At 49.1% G+C, this 16972-nt stretch overlaps 2 protein-coding genes across 3 annotated transcripts in view; one reads left to right on the forward strand and one right to left on the reverse strand.

Moving 5' to 3' along the window:
• Plod (procollagen lysyl hydroxylase) overlaps positions 1-16972 on the forward strand; it is a 125382-nt gene that overhangs the window by 45816 nt on the left and 62594 nt on the right. The window lies entirely within an intron of this gene.
• The window catches only part of LOC149364618 (immunoglobulin domain-containing protein oig-4-like), a 45953-nt gene that overhangs the window by 10862 nt on the left and 18119 nt on the right, over positions 1-16972 (reverse strand). The gene's annotated exons all lie outside the window — the stretch shown is intronic.

Genomic DNA, 16972 nt, shown 5'->3' on the forward strand with positions numbered 1-16972 from the left:
CTGGCCCCCATTTTCTTTCGCTTGCCTAACCAGAGTGTCCTCCTTGGAAACGACTGAACAGCGCTAACAAACGGGACGGGAGAGAGAACAGAGTACGTGCGCTGTGTTGTTCTCTCTCTCGTCCCGTCCGTTAGCGCCGTTCAGTCATTTCTATCGACACTCACTAACCAGGCCGACTATGGGCCCTCTTCTTGAGTGTGTTCTTTGTTTGATAATTTAATCATTCATTGATCGACAGATTGTATTGGGCCGTAAGTTAATCATACTCAAGTCCAGCCAGGAAAAAAATTGTCACTTGCAGGGTAACCTGGTCTAATGCTTTTACAGGAGTTTAACATGGTGTCAGCGCTGCGCCTTTTTCGACCGTGGGGGGGGGGGGGGGGGGTCGTAAAGTTATTTTTGCTTTTAATGTCAACACCTCGCTAGCTATTTGAACTGATTGAATGAATATTCCTTGACAGAGAGCTGCGACTTGCCAGATTCAGCTCGCGTCAGCACTCGGTGGGATTAAAACTGCAGGATAATTTTTCTTTATTTTTTTTTTTTTTGCTTGGGATGTCGTGCTGCTCTTGAAAGTCATGGCGCGGAGGAACTTGACCGTTATCGTTTCTTCTTATTCTTTTTTGACATGCGCTCATATTATCTAAAATAGTACAGTGGCGGGATTTGGCAGCAGCTCAGCACTCTTCTCACACTTTCTTTTTCTAAATAAAAATAAGTCAATAATCTTTCAATACTATATTCAGATGCAACTCAACAACGAAGCAGTAGATGCCCCTAAAGAAAGGCCCTCCAGCCAATGGCGTTGAACCATTTCCATGACGCCGCGGTTATCCGATTCAGCCGTGGTTATTCCCATTCATCTGACACCCCCGGCGACTTCATGCTAGCAGGTCCAAGGGGATCGGTCCAAGGGGAAAGGGGGAGAATCGATCGCCGCCATTGTCTGGACGAGCTCATTTGAAGCGCGTTTGCCCCTTCATTCTTGTGTCACACTACAGACACACCAATTTCATCTCTTCAAAAAGCTTACACACTCTTCTCTTTTTCTTGGCACTTATTGTTCTCAACCCTTTTCGAAGAGTTGCATGCGCTTCTCGCAGAAGCGTTGCCTGTTTCTCGTCAACAGTCAACTGGTATCTCTTATCTCGTCCGTGTTTAGTGAAGGACTAGCTTAGGACCCCTGTTACTTTGTCGTTTCGCCCTTTTCCTTTCTTCGGTTGTTTTCCCGCCAAAACGCTTGGGAGAGGTTGTGCTACATCTGCAGATAAATGTCACCGAGCCGTCAGTTCGTCTATTCAAGTCGACGTCATCTTCAACGGATAAAGATAAGCCCCCCAGAACATTGGCGGTCGCCGCTCGCTTTGAGCGGTGCGCAGCGCGACCAATCCTCGTCCCCGTGTCGCTGCGCTACTCGGATGAAGATTGATAGCCCGAATCGGGCCAACGCTTCGCGCAATTATTTTCAATTCCTCTTCGATCCGGGGGGTTCTCAGTCTCACTAATGGAGATTTCTCTCTCGCGCGCGCGGCGTTTTACGTTTGCGGCTCGATCTCTTATTGGGCCGCGTCGATACTTTCTTCTCCTGCGCCGGCCTTGTTTTGACAGCACTTGAGAGTTCCGTCTCTATAACACTTAGGCGGCGCCGGCGTTCAGCCCAAGGCTCCGCGCTTTGAGCGAGAGAGAAAAAAGCGAACGAGAGGGAAAAAAGAGGGGAAGAGGGAACAGGAGGAAAGCTTTGTTCTTGAGTGAGTCTGCCGCAATGTATGCACTTGTATCTCTTTTTTCCTTTTTTTCCTCTTTTTTTTTGAGTAAAGTGATTGGACAGCTGAGTTGCCGGGTGAAATGCGTCTGCGTATTTTCTCAGAACCGCTGCGTCGTTTTCCGAATCGTGTGAGCTTCCCCGAAGAACACGCACGAACACCATTTGTTCTGCCCGTGCGTGCGCACGCCTGTGCAAAAGAGATTTGTGGGAGGCGGCGAACAGCGTTTTTTTGCTCTGCCAGACTGGAAATTCAGCCGTCGCCTGTACGTCTGGTATAATAGAACTCTATGCTTATATTTTTCGCTTGCACCTCGGCGTCAGGGTTTCCATGCGATGGCTACTGACATATCTTTGGATTTATACCGGATTGGTTCGCGTAGCGAATAACGTGTAACTTGCACGACAGCAAATATATTCGTGACGGTGAAAGTTTTCAGCTGTGCTTCGGTAAGCTTCTGAATACGGCAAGTTAGTTTCCACGTTTTAACTATTGCTAGCACGACGTGGATTCTGCCTACAGCTCTAAATCACTTCTAGTAATTTGCTTTTCCGTCATTTTGCCAGGTATAGGGAGAAAGAAGAGTTCGTGGGGAAGTGCTGTTCTTTAGTTAGCTGGACAGTAGGTGAGGCCATGTAGAAAGGAAGAGAAGTTGGACGAAGAGTGGCGAAAATTAAACGCAAGATATGCCGGTGAAGATAAGGGGGAATTTGAGTGTTGAGATAGCCACTGACGCTCAATCGCTTCAGCGGTTCAAAAGACCGCACTGTATCAGAAAACACAAGCGAATCTCCAGGGGGAAAAAAAAAGAAAAAAGGAGGGGAGGGTACGACACTGTTCCTAAATGAAATCAAATTAAATCAATATTTATTCAGCATTCTTCCGCATATAACAAAGCAAATGCCTGCATGGCTGCGATGTGAAAGACATTATAGACGCCATGCTGCGTGTTCTCTCTTTTGGGCTATAAACGATATTGAGAACGCCGCTTCCTTGCTACTGGGCAGTTCTGCTTTAGCGGAGAAATGCGCGCCTTCCTGTCCTTGAGTGGTGGTGGTTGGGTGTGGGTGCAGTCCGGTGAACAGGCTGGTTTTTTCCCTGTAAAGGCTGCACTGCGCAGCGCACGCCTGCTCGTTGGTGAAGCTTATGCTACGCGCGTGTTCCAGGCTGGCTTTGTTCCTGTAAAGGGTGCACTCCGCCTCGCACACGTGCTCGCCGGTGAAGCGCATGCTATGTACGTTTCAGGGGGATGAATTCTTAAATCACCTGGCCGGTGCATTTAATTAAAACAAAAATAAATAAAAGGAAACGTGGGCGGGAAGCGGGGTGACGACGCGAACGCAAGCTCGTCGAAGTACTGTACAAGGGCGCCGTGGTAGCGAACAGTATACTGGAAGTCGTTCAACGGCCGCGCAGTTTAGCAAAGAGCCAGCTCTTCACACGTCAATAACAGGTTGAAGAAAGTGCGGGCTCGTTATTCTGAAGTCGCTCTTGACACTGACTGTCCGCCATGAAAGTTTTAACACTTTGTTTTGGGGCGTGTTATCGAAGCAATTCGTCGCGACCGTCAAAGAGGGTGCGACCAACGCGCCAGAAAATATGCACTGCGGTCGAGGCATTGCGTTGAAATGTTGTCGAGAAGTTGGCGGCTAGGCGTGAAGTTCACGTTCAGTTATTAAGGGGAAATGGTGGTCTTAGAGCGTGACCGTGTCTTGGTGACTTCTGGGGGTAATGGGGATGATTGTCGGTGACAAGTTGCTTTACAAAACTTGAAAAGTCGGTGACTAGGTAAAAAACAAAAAAATATGAAAGGAGACAAGGAGGGGACGTTTGCCGTGAAGGTGATGAAGCTTGGTGTGAGGAAATAGCTCTTCTAGTCGCTGTCATTGAAAGGAATCGTTGCGTAAATTGAGACGAAGGCAGCACATTGCTGCCACGAAAGAAAAAAAAAAGTGAATCAGAATGGGGCATTAATACGGGATAGGTGGCCAAAGAAAACCTTTTGTCAGTTCGGCAGGCTCGTTTTTGTTACTGTCGAATGAATCGACCCCTTCAGAAGACGGCGGTTAAATAACTGCCATACAGAAGCGCTTCGCATTCGTAGTTACTGAAACGCCCCCCCCCCCCCTTTCCGAAAAGGGGCTTTTTTTTTATTCTGTACTTTCCCTCAGCGATCAACGTTAGCTCAATGCGTCCCGTGTAATTGAAATTCTTCCGTCCTTTGTTAAGGCGCTGACTCTTTATGCAATGCGCAGTTCAGTTTTACAGCGGCGACTTTTGGGCGCGGGAGCATCTGTTGAAAGCATGGAACCTGAAAGCGGACAATACCGGACGAAAGTCTGGATTGTTTGGATTTCACTTCCTCTGTTTTGCTTGTTTGTATTTTTCGTGGATCTCGGCGGGAAGTAATTTAGGGAACTATGGGATATAGGAAAATAAAGGGGAACATTCGAGAGAGAGATGGAGGAGTCTTTGTGTCGCACCGCCCTTGAGCGCCAACGCTGCACACTCTTCAAGACTGTTCAATACTTCGCAGCATCCCAAGCATTGCGTGCTTTCGACCCGCTTTGTGTCTGGGAATGCTCGCTGTCGAATTTTTCTTTTTTATTTTCTGGTTTGCTGTTGTTTTCCTTTGACGCTTAACTCTCTTCTTCACCGGACAACGTCGCTTGTCAGCTGCACGTGGTTTGCAGCGCGGCTTGAAAGTTTTAGCCGCCTTACGCGAGACACAAGAGCGGACCTGTTTTCATAACGCGTCGCTATACCCCCCTCCGGTGCCGGCGGCTGTATTTGGCGCCTCGACCCCTTTCCTTGTTGTGCTGGCTTAGGCGCTGGGGACACGCTTCGCGTTTTTTGTTCTTTGATCCTTGAAACTGTGGGTGTTGCGTATCGTGCACGCAAATTGAAGGCAGAGGATGTCGAAAGCAAATGGCCCTGTCTGTGGCCCTCTCCTCTGTCATTCGCTGTTCCTCCCTTCGCCGTTTATTTTTTAATTTTTTTTTTCCCCGGATTGGTTGAAGTGAGATCGAGGCCTCGTGTGTCCGACACTGTGAAGGGCTTTGTCGCGCGTGTGCAGAGTTGCGGCAACGGTGACCTTCCGAGCACGTTAAGAGGCGCTTTATCTGCCAGTGGGTTTTACTGGTCAAGCGGTCACTGCGTTTGGAAGCTCGCCGTAGGCGCCAATTTCGAGGGCTTTGGTTTCTAGTGAGGCCGCCTTCGTTTGATCTTTTTTTTTCTTCTCATTGTTCGGTATGTCTCGGCTGCACCGTGCTGTTCTCAGTTCATCGTGATCTCACGCACCAGCGGATTCCGTTCTCCACAGGCCCCGTGAAAGCACCCGAAGGTAGGTTAGTTTGTGTAGGCCTGTGTACACCCACTTGGGGGAACAGTTAACCGGCGCTCTGTTAACCGGCGACCTTTTCCTGCCCTTTAATTGTCAGCGGGTCTTGGGACCTGTTTGTCAATGGGTTGCATTAACTTTATGCCCTTGCAAGCCGCCATCTCCACGACCTCCTTACATGGCTAGAGCCCTTAAAGGCTGGCGCAAGTAGCATCGCGTGGACGCCCTTTCAGTTCTTTTCAGCGGTTCTCTACTTTTCTTTCGTTCGTTTGACGGCAGTTTCTTTTGCATGGACTTGCATTGGCGGCACCCAGAAGCTATAAGTCACTCTCCTCGGTGTCTCGTGGTTTTTTTCCCTCTCTCTCTCTTCTTCGCACGGGTTCGGCGCACAGACTCTGCGACTCGGTTATCCCTGCCTAGCGCAGTGCGCAGTCTGCTGATAGGGGTCCCTCCTGACTCCTGATAGAGCCTACCACGTCAGGGAGGCTCGGTGCGAGGGAGCGGACCCGAGCTGTCATTTCGGTGGCCGCGGCTCTGCGTAATTGCGGCCGGGCCGTCAGCTCGAATCCTCGCGGCCGCCTCCGGTATCTCTCTCTCTCTCGTTCCTCGTCCTCGTCGGCCCCGTCTTTATCTCCGATATATAGACTTGCGCGGGGAGAAGAACTCCTTTCGCAACCTGTCTGTCAGCCCGAGCGGCGGAGGGAGGGCAAACGATATTTGGCGTCCGCCGCCGCAACCCATAGCAGCAGGGTTGGCTCTTGGCGTTCCCTCTTCCACATCCTCTCCATCCTCTTCCTACTCTTTGGCGGCCGGCGCTGTACGGTCGTCGTCTCCCCGCCAGAAGAGGAGGGAGACCTCCCCGCCCCCTTCAGAGCAGTTCGCAGTGTTCGATCGCCCCCGTGAGTCTTCTCCGGGGCACACACACACGCGCACAAACGCATACACACTCGCTCGCTGCATTGATCGGGGGCTGCCCATTGGCCCGCCGGTGCCCGAAGCGCTGGACGCCGCCGCCGTTTCGCGGGCCGATTTTCGCTGGCAATTATCGCGTATCTTCTCTCTTGTCTCTGCCCCGCCTTCTTTTTTTCCTCTCCCTCTCTTTTTTTTCTTTGGTGGCGGCATCCCGGTTACCTTTCCCGGCACCTCGCTTTGTCTGGCCATCCCGCCGCCTCAACCGAAACGACCGCCGGTCACTGCTAGCTTCGACAGAGGAGGTTATTTTAGCGGCTATTAAAACAAACAGTGAGGACCCAGGGATAGATTGGCTGCCGAATTTCGACACATTACCGCACCGAGGGTTGCCGACGTTACGAACCATCCGCTTTTCTTCCTTTCTTTTTGTGGTGGGTAGGGCGAGGAGTTAAGATGGCTTCAGCTCCTGTTTCGGCTTCACACCTCTTTCTTTAACTCTTCGCGCTCCATTTTGTGCCGGCGCTAACACGTCGCACTGGTCGTTCATCTGAGCCATTGAAGCGTGAACGCCGCTTGTGTCAGTGTCCGGGCGACAGTTCTTTGTAAAGGTAGTCGAATTAGATTGTCGAAGAAGGCTTGACATAATTACGGGGCTGTTCGCGCGATTGCAAGATCCAGCGAAGTGTATACTTGAGTCGCGTGTTTTCAGCAGTTTCACTTTCGGCAACCGCTCGTGTTTTTAGGCGGCCATCTTCTTTTCCTTCGGCTATATAGCGTTAAGCGTAAGAAGAGCAGCGTTTACAAGAGCGGTGCACAGAAACTACTACACCATGTACATTTACTCCATTGTTGCGCCCGCCTCTAGATGCAAGTACAAAGTTGCAAATGGAAATGAGGCGGCAGAGTACACGTACAACACACTTGTCTTTCGCAACGATGCCGAAAGCATTGCGCAAAGCTCTGGCTGTGTGCTGTGAGGATGTAGTCGTAGAAAAGCTAAAGAGAGCCGGGGATGCTTCGCAATTGCTGGCGGGCTCGTCCGTGATTATTACGCCCGGCTTCGTTGCCGCGAGCGCAGTTAGTCTCTGCCAAGATCGTTACTGCGCTCTACGGTTCTTTTTTTTTTATTTTACTAATTGATGGTCGTGCTCCTTCTACTCTTGACTTCCCTTAATTGGTCAACGTGCATTGCGGCTTTAATAAGACTGGCGGCGCGGCTATGAACGTTAATCTTAGTGCTAGATCGTTTGCGCGCCTCTGTAATTGAATGCGCCGCGCTTCTCCCCCCCCTCTCCAGTCGTTAGTCTCGCAGTCGACGTTCAGCTTGAAAACTGGGAAAAAAAAAAAAATTACTCGGATATACCTTGGCCCCTGCCAGTCTTTTTGTGCCAGTTTTCCGCGGATACTAATCGTCGCTCGGCCCATGACCCGCTACCGTCTCTCTGAAGCTGCTAATTGTTCGCGAGCTTTGCCGATGGCTCCAGCGCCCATTAAAATTGAGCTCGTATGCCTTCTGGCAAGTATTTGCTTCTTGTCGCCTCCGAGCGACTTTGATCCTAGGGGCGCCATTTACCTTACGCCCGAGTCTTGCTACTATTTCTCGTTTTTTTTTTTTTGTCGTTGACGTTGTTGCCTTCGGTTTAGAACAGCTGCGTGCTTAAGTCCGAGGCGCATGACTTGTTTCCAGCAGCCGTCACAGCGCGCAAAATGTTGCGGAACGCGAGCGGCAACGGCTCTGTCTTGTTTTGCAGTGGAAGCGCTTTTGAAGCGTCTTAAAGTACGCTGTGTTGGGGGGATTCACGTAGGTGTATACAGTAAGTTTCCGAGCGAGCGGGTGATTAAAACTGAAATCCGCCCGAGCGCAGCCGTACCGTGAGAACCTGTACGGCTTCCTCGTTTTGAAGAGACTTCGTCACGGTCGTGATTCCTGCATCACCACACTCTTAGAAAAAAAGGTAGTGAAAACGTAGTAACGGCTGCTGTTACAACCTTTTTTAACCCTTACTACCTATGAACATGAAAGAAGCCAACAGCCACAGACACCAAGGGGCACAGGGGATATTTAATCGATTTATTTATTTTGTGGTGTTTATCAATTGAGAATATTACTGAATATGTTATCGCTTAAAGCTAATTGATTAGAAAAGCAGAAGAAAAAACAACCACTGCCGCCGGTGGGATCCGAATGTTGCTACGACCTTGTTACTACCTCGAAAGAAAATTAAGTAGTAACAAGGTAGTAACTTCTGCTGTTACTACGTTTTTTGGCAGTTACTACACTTGTACTACCTCATTATAACCCTGGTAGTATCCATTACTACCTTGATCTGGAAATGGATGATCGGAATATGCACATGTACGTATACTATCATTCCCGGTGACATTGCTACTCAATGGCCAATGTTTTTATATACTGAAAAGGGTTTCCTAATTGGCAGCAAATCTAACAAAATTACCAGTGCTGTTTTTTGTTTTCAATACAATATACGCAGCGCGTACGTGTTCCATTCTTTAGTTTGATTTCTTAATTGCACTTTTTCACCAACCCCAAGCTATTGTGCCTGACTTGTGCTCATTTTTCCTTCTGGTTTACTACAAGATGCACAAAAATGGGCGTTGAGTTTCTGATGTCATGTTCATGCACTCCTTGTGACACATTAGAAAGTCACCACGAAGTCAGGTATTCATGTCTTTCGACAATAAAAACTCAGCAGAGACTCTTTTTCGTTAACACACAAGATTTCCTTATGTCATTGGCCATCAGCCACTGAAAGGTCCTTCTCAACAACATTGTTGTCCCGTGCGAGAATGTAGATGCTGCTGCTACATTTACACGCAATGAAAAGAACAGCCGCCGCGGTGGCTCAGTGGCTATGGTGCTCGGCTGCTGGCCCGAAAGACGCTGGTTCGATCCCGGCCGCGGCGGCTGAATTTCTTTGGAGGAGAAATTCGAGGCCCGTGTACTGTGCGATGTCAGTGCACGTTAAAGAACCCCAGGTGGTCGGAATTTCCGGAGCCCTCCACTACAGCGTCTCTCATAGCCTTAGTCGCTTTGGGACGTTAAACCCCATAAACCAACCAAAAGAACAAGAAACAACTGTGGCTGCACATATCACGGCACATAAGTTGACAAGTTAACGTCTGGTGGCGTGGCGTAGTGAATACGTTATGTATTCATTCATGCAATAAAGAAAAAAAAAAGGTGGCGTGGCGTAGTGGTTAGCGTGGTAGGATAGAAAGTATAGAAACAGGTTAGAAACAACTTGAGGATAGAAAGTCAAAGGTCGGCGGTTCGAATCCTCCTGAGAGCAGGCATTTTTTAAATTTTTCTTTTTTGTTTTTGCTCTAGTTTTTTTTTTTGGCTCTTATTTTGCACTATTACTATCTTATATGCATAAGATTCTAATGTCAAAAGTCATTAGATTATTTCTTAAGGTGTTTTCTCTCGAGAGGTAGTAAATGTTACTACCTCGCAGTTACTACATACAGTTACTGAGAGGTAGTAAATGTTACTACCTTGCAGTTACTACGTACAGTTACTACCTAGGTAGTCATATATGTGACAGTCGTTACTACCCCAAAATGTAGTAACCTCAACTACCTTTTTTTTTAGAGTGCACTATATAGGCTGGCGCGGGCGCTCTTCAAATTGAATTAACCGCGATGACTCGCAAACGGATCGGTGAAGCCGAGTTGATCAACAACCCGGAGCTGAATCGATGTCACTATTGTCCGTTTCAGGGGTAAGCTGTGCAGGCTTCCTTTGTAATCGTGTCCGCGCTCGGGGGAGTGTGACCATTACCCTCCAGTTTAAACCCGGCTCCTGCTAGGATGTGCGCGAGTGTGCGTCCAAAGGATGCGTTGAACTGGTTATCGTGTCTTTAACGGGTGCGTCAAACGACTCCGACTTCACAGCGGACGACCGAGACGATTGCGCTCGGACGCAGCCGGTAATGCAGCTCGACGTCCCGCAATCCCTCCTGGCTAGGGTTTGCTTCGGCCGCCCCTTCGTGTTCCCGGAGCTGATTTATTGCGCTCGTATGCCGAGCACGGCAGCGGCCTCCTGAAAGAGTGAGCTTTCCTGGAAAGTGGTCGCCAAGGTCGCCGCCTTGCGTGTAGTGGGACAGGCGATCGTTAAGTAAAGGAGAGCGCCCCCTCCTCCTGCCTCTTCCACTATCTCTTTCCTCTTTTCTCCCCCGAGGGCAGACCGATGGGGGGGGGGGGGGACGTGTTCATCCGTCTGTCAGCCGCGCGTGACGAGCAATCGTTCACCCTCGGCGGTGCTTGTGCCCACCGGCCTGTCTGCCTGCCGGAGCAGCCCGGCTTCTCAGCATTCGGAGGAGGGATCGGGAGGGGGGGGGGGGGGGGGGGGGGGGGGGGGCGCCTAATCGTAACCGAGGGCCATGGGGGAGCGCACACGTCTGCGGAGAGTCTCGCCGTCGGGAACTTTGTTCGCGAAGTCATCGAAGTCCGAGATTCGTTCTGTTTGTTTTTGTTCTCAGAAGCCGTGTTGTGTTCGTTGGTTGCCAACTGTGTGCGTGTGGGTGGTGGTCTGAGCAGTGCCGCTTCGCTGAGAACGACGGGTGGTTTGCTCCGTTTTTTTTTTTTTTTTTTTTTTTGCCTGCCACTGTCTTCTGTTTCGTGTGACAGTTTCTCTTGGGGCCGCATATTGTCGCAGTTCTCGTTTTATTTTCTTCTTTGTTCTTTTCGGTTTCGGTAGCTGGTGCATGTGGCGTCTGGACCGATGGCTACCGAGCAATGTCGTTTGTTTGTTCTGGTGTCGAATGTAGGAACGACCAGCGGTAAGGAGGCAGGGGGCGAACGAACCGCGAAAAAGAAGAAAGAAACTTTATATAGGATATTGTTTCGGTTTACTTTTTTTGTCCGCTGTTCATAGACTTATCTGCCCCTCTTGGGGTTTTCGTATTTTCTTTTTCGCAGGCGACGAATTCGAAAGCAATGCGCTGCTGAGCTTTTTTGTGGACGCGCTTGACTGCGTCGTTGATAATCGCTTGAGTGCGCACGGGATAAACTATAAGAACTACAGGAGAAAAATAAAAGCAGGGTTTGCTAGTCCGCCTTCACTGCTCGTGTATACTATATGTGTGCGTGCGTGCGTGTGTGTGCGCGCACACTTCGGCTTATGGCATTTTTTTCATTTTTTTTTAGCTGGGGGAGGGGTGGGGGAGGGGAAAGCGTTTATTATAACTGCCCACAAGCGACGACAGAATGGCGGACGGAACGGATAGCACACGCTTCCACGCAGCTTGAACATCGGTGATATATAGCCTCCGTATAATGAAGCATTCGTTTTCCTGTTGTCATTTCTCACCTCCTGACGTCCGGCAATTTTCACGGAAATATGCCCGGAAGCGTCCCCTTTTTTCAGTCCCTACCCGTCCCTCTGTTTTCTCATTCTTTTCCAACGGTACTTGCGCGTTCAAGGGCTGCCAACGTAAGAATTAACTGATGCACCAGCCTGTAGGATTCGTGGGATCATTACGGTAGCAGTGCTTTTTTGTTTCAGTAGTTGCGCGATTAAAGAGAAAATTTGTGGCTGGAGAGTAAACTGATTTGTTTCACTCGGGCAGCTTATAATCTCGCAGAGTTAGCAGCAGTTGGTTTCGATCACAATTAGGTGGTTTCACACAGTGCACTGATCTCATCTGCACACGAACTCAACTCAGACGGGCGATCTTAGTTGAACTAGGTTAACTGTCCAATCTGGCCGTCCACTGTTCCACTTCATCGGTCGACTTGGTGAAAAATTTCCCCCATAATTTGTTTTGTAGTCGCAAAAAATATTGCTATCCTTGCTAGCGTAGACACAAATCTGCTACTGTTACAGAACAGATTCGTTTTAGTTGTGCAGTTACTCGAAGCGGTGTGATATTATTAGACAAGCGGTGTGGCGAAGCCAAACGGATTGTCTTGGCTGTGCTACGGTGTTTATTTGTTAGAAAATTTAGAAAATTCGCACGTAAAATATAGTTTAGCAGAATCATATGCTTAATCATTGTCTGGAGCTAACAGTCGTGGAATACAGGCTTATTAATGCGATAGCGGTTAGGCCGCCGTCTCACAAAAAAATCTCCGGCTTCTCTGTAACGAAACTCCGATTGGTCGTTTCCCTGATGTCGTCATCAGGGCCACGTGGCCCCAATTGACCAATCTGAGTGGATCGCGAAATTTTAAATTCCCCGCGATGTTCCCTGATTGGCCGAGATAGGTCAGGTTATCTTGTGACGTCATCACAACCTGACCACCGTGGAAGGTGGAAACCTGCCCGCCGGATTGTGAGCGAACTGCCCAGCGTGGCGTGAGCATATTACGGGTGCTCGGGGAGAGCAGTCTGGGTCTTACAAGCCCCACTGGTGGCTGTGTTTGAAACAGCCACCTACCATGGCAGTGGCGCATCGCCACTGTGCCAGTTGGGGTATGAGGACTCCCCCGATTGAGAGGTTCGTGACGTCATCAACACCGCGTGACCACGAGTGGACTAATCATAGGGCACCGTCAAAGTTATAAATGGGAGGACCCTCAAAATTGGAGGAAGGGCCAACCCCCAAAATTCTTAGGGATCGCAAAATTTCGGAATTAGGCGCACTCCAGAAAATGAGTTAAAGTGGATTAGTGGGTCGGAGTATTATAATCCCATATGTTTATGGAAGATACTCGAACATTCTTGAAGGTGATGATTCATGCATACCCATATAATGGAATGGTCCGGATCCAACCGGAGCTTTGGCGGGAAAATCGTAAGAACATTAGACATTGTAGACGCCACAGCTGGCAGCCTAAATGCTATCAAGGCCCTTAAGATTTTTTTTTTATTTAGTAACGATTCCTTGTAGCTTGATAGCGGTGTGGGGCCTCCTAACAGGAATCAGATACCACGGAAAAAACCGTGAAAGGAGACAGCTACCGTCCAGTCTTATAACGCAGTAGTAAAGTTGAACTGCTGTTCACGCGAATAGCATTTTGAAGCTGCCTGTGTAACGGGGCATTGCTAACGGTCGGTGACAGTCGTACGTGCGCACAGCACGAACGTGTAATGCTCTTAATGCTCTCTGTAGTTCATTGCGTTGCTGTCTTTAATTCTTTTCCTGCTTCTTTTGACCGAATCCAATACAGACAGACCGTGGCGAAAAACCGTGTCGTATTGCTTTTCTTTCTTTTTTCTTTTTAACCTTCGGACATCTGTGGCTGAGAAAAAAAGTATACAATCGCCCTTCAGATTCGCGGGCAAATCCTCGCTGGAGGGCACGACTGTGCCGGCATTTTGTGTGGCGACGAATTTAAGTGCCCTTAAACAAACTCCAACGACGGGCTTAGCACTTCTCCTTGTGCTCCCCCCTTGAACCTCGGCGGAAGCCGACCGCGGAAGGTGGCCGTAAGTAGAGCCAAGTTCTGCGGGGCGCTGAGAGGCTTTACTTGGGGCACCGACGAGATTCCGCGGCCCGCCGCCGCCGCCGCCGGACGGACCCGCACAGTCGTTCTTTTGGCTTTACCGAATCTTTTTTTTTTGTCCTTTCTCGGTTTATTTCTGTGGCGCAGTCATCGAGCGGCCTCGCTCGAGAGGTGCTGTACTAAGGGATTAAGTTTAACCGCGTTCCGCTTTTCAGAATTGGCCGTCGAAGTGGCTGTGGTGCTCGTGAGTGGTGTGCGGAAGAGAGTATTGAAGCACTTGAGCTTTTTTTTATTTTTATTTTGCTGGCGTGTACCAGTGATGCGGAGGAGCTTTCTTCGAACTTTCGCACGTCGGCTGTCGATGCGCTAGAGCGAGCACGCCGTATCACTGGGGGTTCGACGTGGGCATTTTGGTCGTTGCTCTTGTCTGTGGTACGGAAGGCTATTGGGGAATCACCGTCGGGTCGCGAAAAGTGAGGTGTTGGAATGAAATAAGGGAAGACAGAAAGAATCGGGAGAGAGTTCTTCGGTGGTAAGTCGTAGCCCGAGAGTGTGACGAGAAATTTAGAGCGGTTCTTAGTGTCAAGCAGAACGAAACAGGTGTACTCTTACTTTGAACTGGCTGCAAAAGTTTTAAAAGGCCAAGATAGCGAAAGTTTGGTCCAGTTGGCCTTTGACTGGTTGTTGGTAACTTTCTAGTTACCAACAACCTTCTTCCAGCGAGTCTGCGGTATTTGTGAGAATCTAATGAGCTAGTTTCGGTATTTGTGAGAATCTAATGAGCTAGTTTCGTTACAAACGTCATTTTGACTGCCGCCAGAAAGTCGCACGTTCGTAAATACTCCGAAGACGCGATAAGGGCACATACGCTGCAGATATTCATGCAGCCGTCATGTCTAGTCTCTTTACGTCTCTGTATTCTGTTGCGATTAGGTTACGTTAAATTAACTCGCTTCTGGGAAACAAGTTTAAAAGCTCAAGACATCGTCAACCTGAGCGCAGCTACACCTCTGCAGATTACAACTACGCAGTTTTCTCAGAAACTGATGCTAATGAGCAATTAATCTCTTGATCGTACCTACTTCACCCTGAGCTTTCTCCTAAATTCACTAAACTAACATTCGGCCTCCGCGGCGGCTCAGTGGTTATGGCGCTCTGCTGCTGACCTGAAAGACGTGGGTTCGATCCCGGCCGCGGCGGTCGAATTTCGACGGAGGCGAAATTCTAGAGGCCCGTGTGCTGTGCGATGTCAGTGCACGTTAAAGAACCCCAGGTGGTCGAAATTTCCGGAGTCCTTCACTACGGCGTCCCTCATAGTCTGAGTCGCTTTGGGACGTTAAACCTCCATAAACCAAACCAAACTAAATTAACATTCACTCTTCGAGTTGTTGATCGATTAGACCTCGCTCTGCAAACTACTAGCCGTCCTGGTTAGCGTAGTTGGTCGAGCAACTGGTCTGGTGGTGGGCCCTGGTTCGAGCCCTGAACCGCGGCAGATTTTCGCCAACTGCGAAGAAAGTTGGTGCTAATGAGCAATCACTGCATGCTTTCATGCAGATTTGCTTGCTTGTCGAGTATTACTACTATTATTACTAATAGCTCGTATTACTTTAATCAGAGAGGCGTCTCTGGGAACAGCACACGTGATATAGAAAAAGAAAAGAAAGAGCTGGAGGAAGTGGAGTGAAGAAGAGAGGGAGGCGAAGAAACCGCGGATCCCCAGAAGGAAACGGCGGCGGGATGGAAAAATTCCGGAGCGCGCGGCGTCTTCGCGGCCTGGCGGGCGGTGAGCAATGAAATGGAAAGGCAATTTCGGAGGCTGCAGCGACGCCGCCGCCGCCGATCCGGAACCGGAAATGAGACCGAAGGTCCGCCTCTTCCTCCTCCTCATTCCTTTCTTCTTTCTTTTTCTTCGCTTCATTGCGGTCTCTGTCACCCGCTTCTTCTCTCATTATCATTTTTTCAAAGTTGCAGTCGTCGTTGCTCGCACCTCTGTTCTCTGCTCTAGCGCCTTGAATAAAAACAGTTAAAAGGGAGTAACCTGTCATCTAGCGCTTTATAAAGGATAGGGTGCTAGAGGACAGCTTACTCACTTTCTACTCCCATACAGGCGTATTGGTGTTAAGAGTGGTAGTCCTTTCTGACGTCTTTATTTTTACCATGTTTTCTCGGGATAGCGGCCTAATGCACGCGCTGAGACTTCCTCCGTTCGTTTTGGACAACCGGCGGCGCTTGCGAGAATAACTTTCGGTGTTCCGCGTGGACGTCGAAATAAACGGCCAGTTTATAGCCCGGTCTAAAACTTTAGCCCCAAGCAATTCAGCGCAAGTGTACTCAAAGAACAGCGTGAAAATCACCGGGGAACTTTGCACTTGGCGACGTCGAGCCATAGTATTATGCGTAGCCATGGGCTTTTGTCACGCGTGCTCTGTAGTGTCCAGCGATAGTAGCCATTTACGCAGTTGTTGTTTGCGCAAGTCAAACGTATAGTATTTGAGTAGCCAGAGACATTTTCTTTGGAGTCCGTTCAGCAGAGCGAAGATTTATTTTTTCTTTCGGTTTTGCCTACATGGATGTGCAGCAGACTGTGCTGAAAACGTGCCGAAGCTTAAGTAGCAACGAAAGCACGCACGACAGTACGGAGAAGAAAACAAAGAAGTCGAAAGAATATCAGTCACTCAAATTGTAGCACGTTTGATTCTCGGTTAGAGGTATAGTTACCGCGTTGTCGAGAAAAGTAAGGTGAAAGTCGAAGTGGTTTGTTTAGACAACGCGATTACAGTTATCTAGGGGGCATACCGAAAGGCAGATGACAGTCGAAGTGTTTTATTTAGACAGCGCAGTTCTCTAACGCAGTTACAGTTGTCTAGGGGGCAGAATGAGAGGCAGATAAATGCCCGATGAAGAATCCACCCCCTTCTTGCTCCCATTGAGAAGAACAGCAGATTCAGTGCAGAGAACACACTGAATGGGAATACAGAGAGTCACACCCCTGAAACCCAGTGCTGGGTTCCACGAATAATAATAATAGTAAGAAAAATCAACTTTTCAATCGAAACTATAATTATTGCAGAATGGACAACTGATTTCATCGCGTCTTCTGCGCCCGCTGCTACTTTACGCCTTATTTTAAATCTCGGAAGTCACACATCGGGCAAACAACAAGAAAGAAGTCGGAACGGGTCACGCCAATGCGAGGAATTGTTTGAAAGCTTCTGAAATGAGGAGCGTGCTATTGTGATGAAAAAAAATGGAGTGGAGGAAAGCTTTGAGAACGAGTGTAGTTAAGTGGGCTACTTAAAGACAGGGCAGCATTGCAAAATTAGCCCCGAGCTGTTCCCTGAGGAAAAGAAAAAAAAAGCGCGCAGGCTTCTTCGCAAGCCGCGTTTTGATGGCTTTCACTTCATCGCCGACAGGACGCTTTCCCTTTACCGAGCTTGGCTTGTATTGGAGGTCGCGTGCCTATTACGAGGCCAGGGCGTGCCTGCTGCATTCCAGTTTGGTCCCTCTTTTCCCTGATTTATTCCCTTGCTCCCCCCTTTTTTCC

Source organism: Amblyomma mixtum, chromosome 2 (genome assembly GCF_055824585.1).
Source record: "Amblyomma mixtum isolate Tamu chromosome 2, ASM5582458v1, whole genome shotgun sequence".
NCBI classification, from domain to species: Eukaryota; Metazoa; Arthropoda; class Arachnida; order Ixodida; family Ixodidae; genus Amblyomma; species Amblyomma mixtum.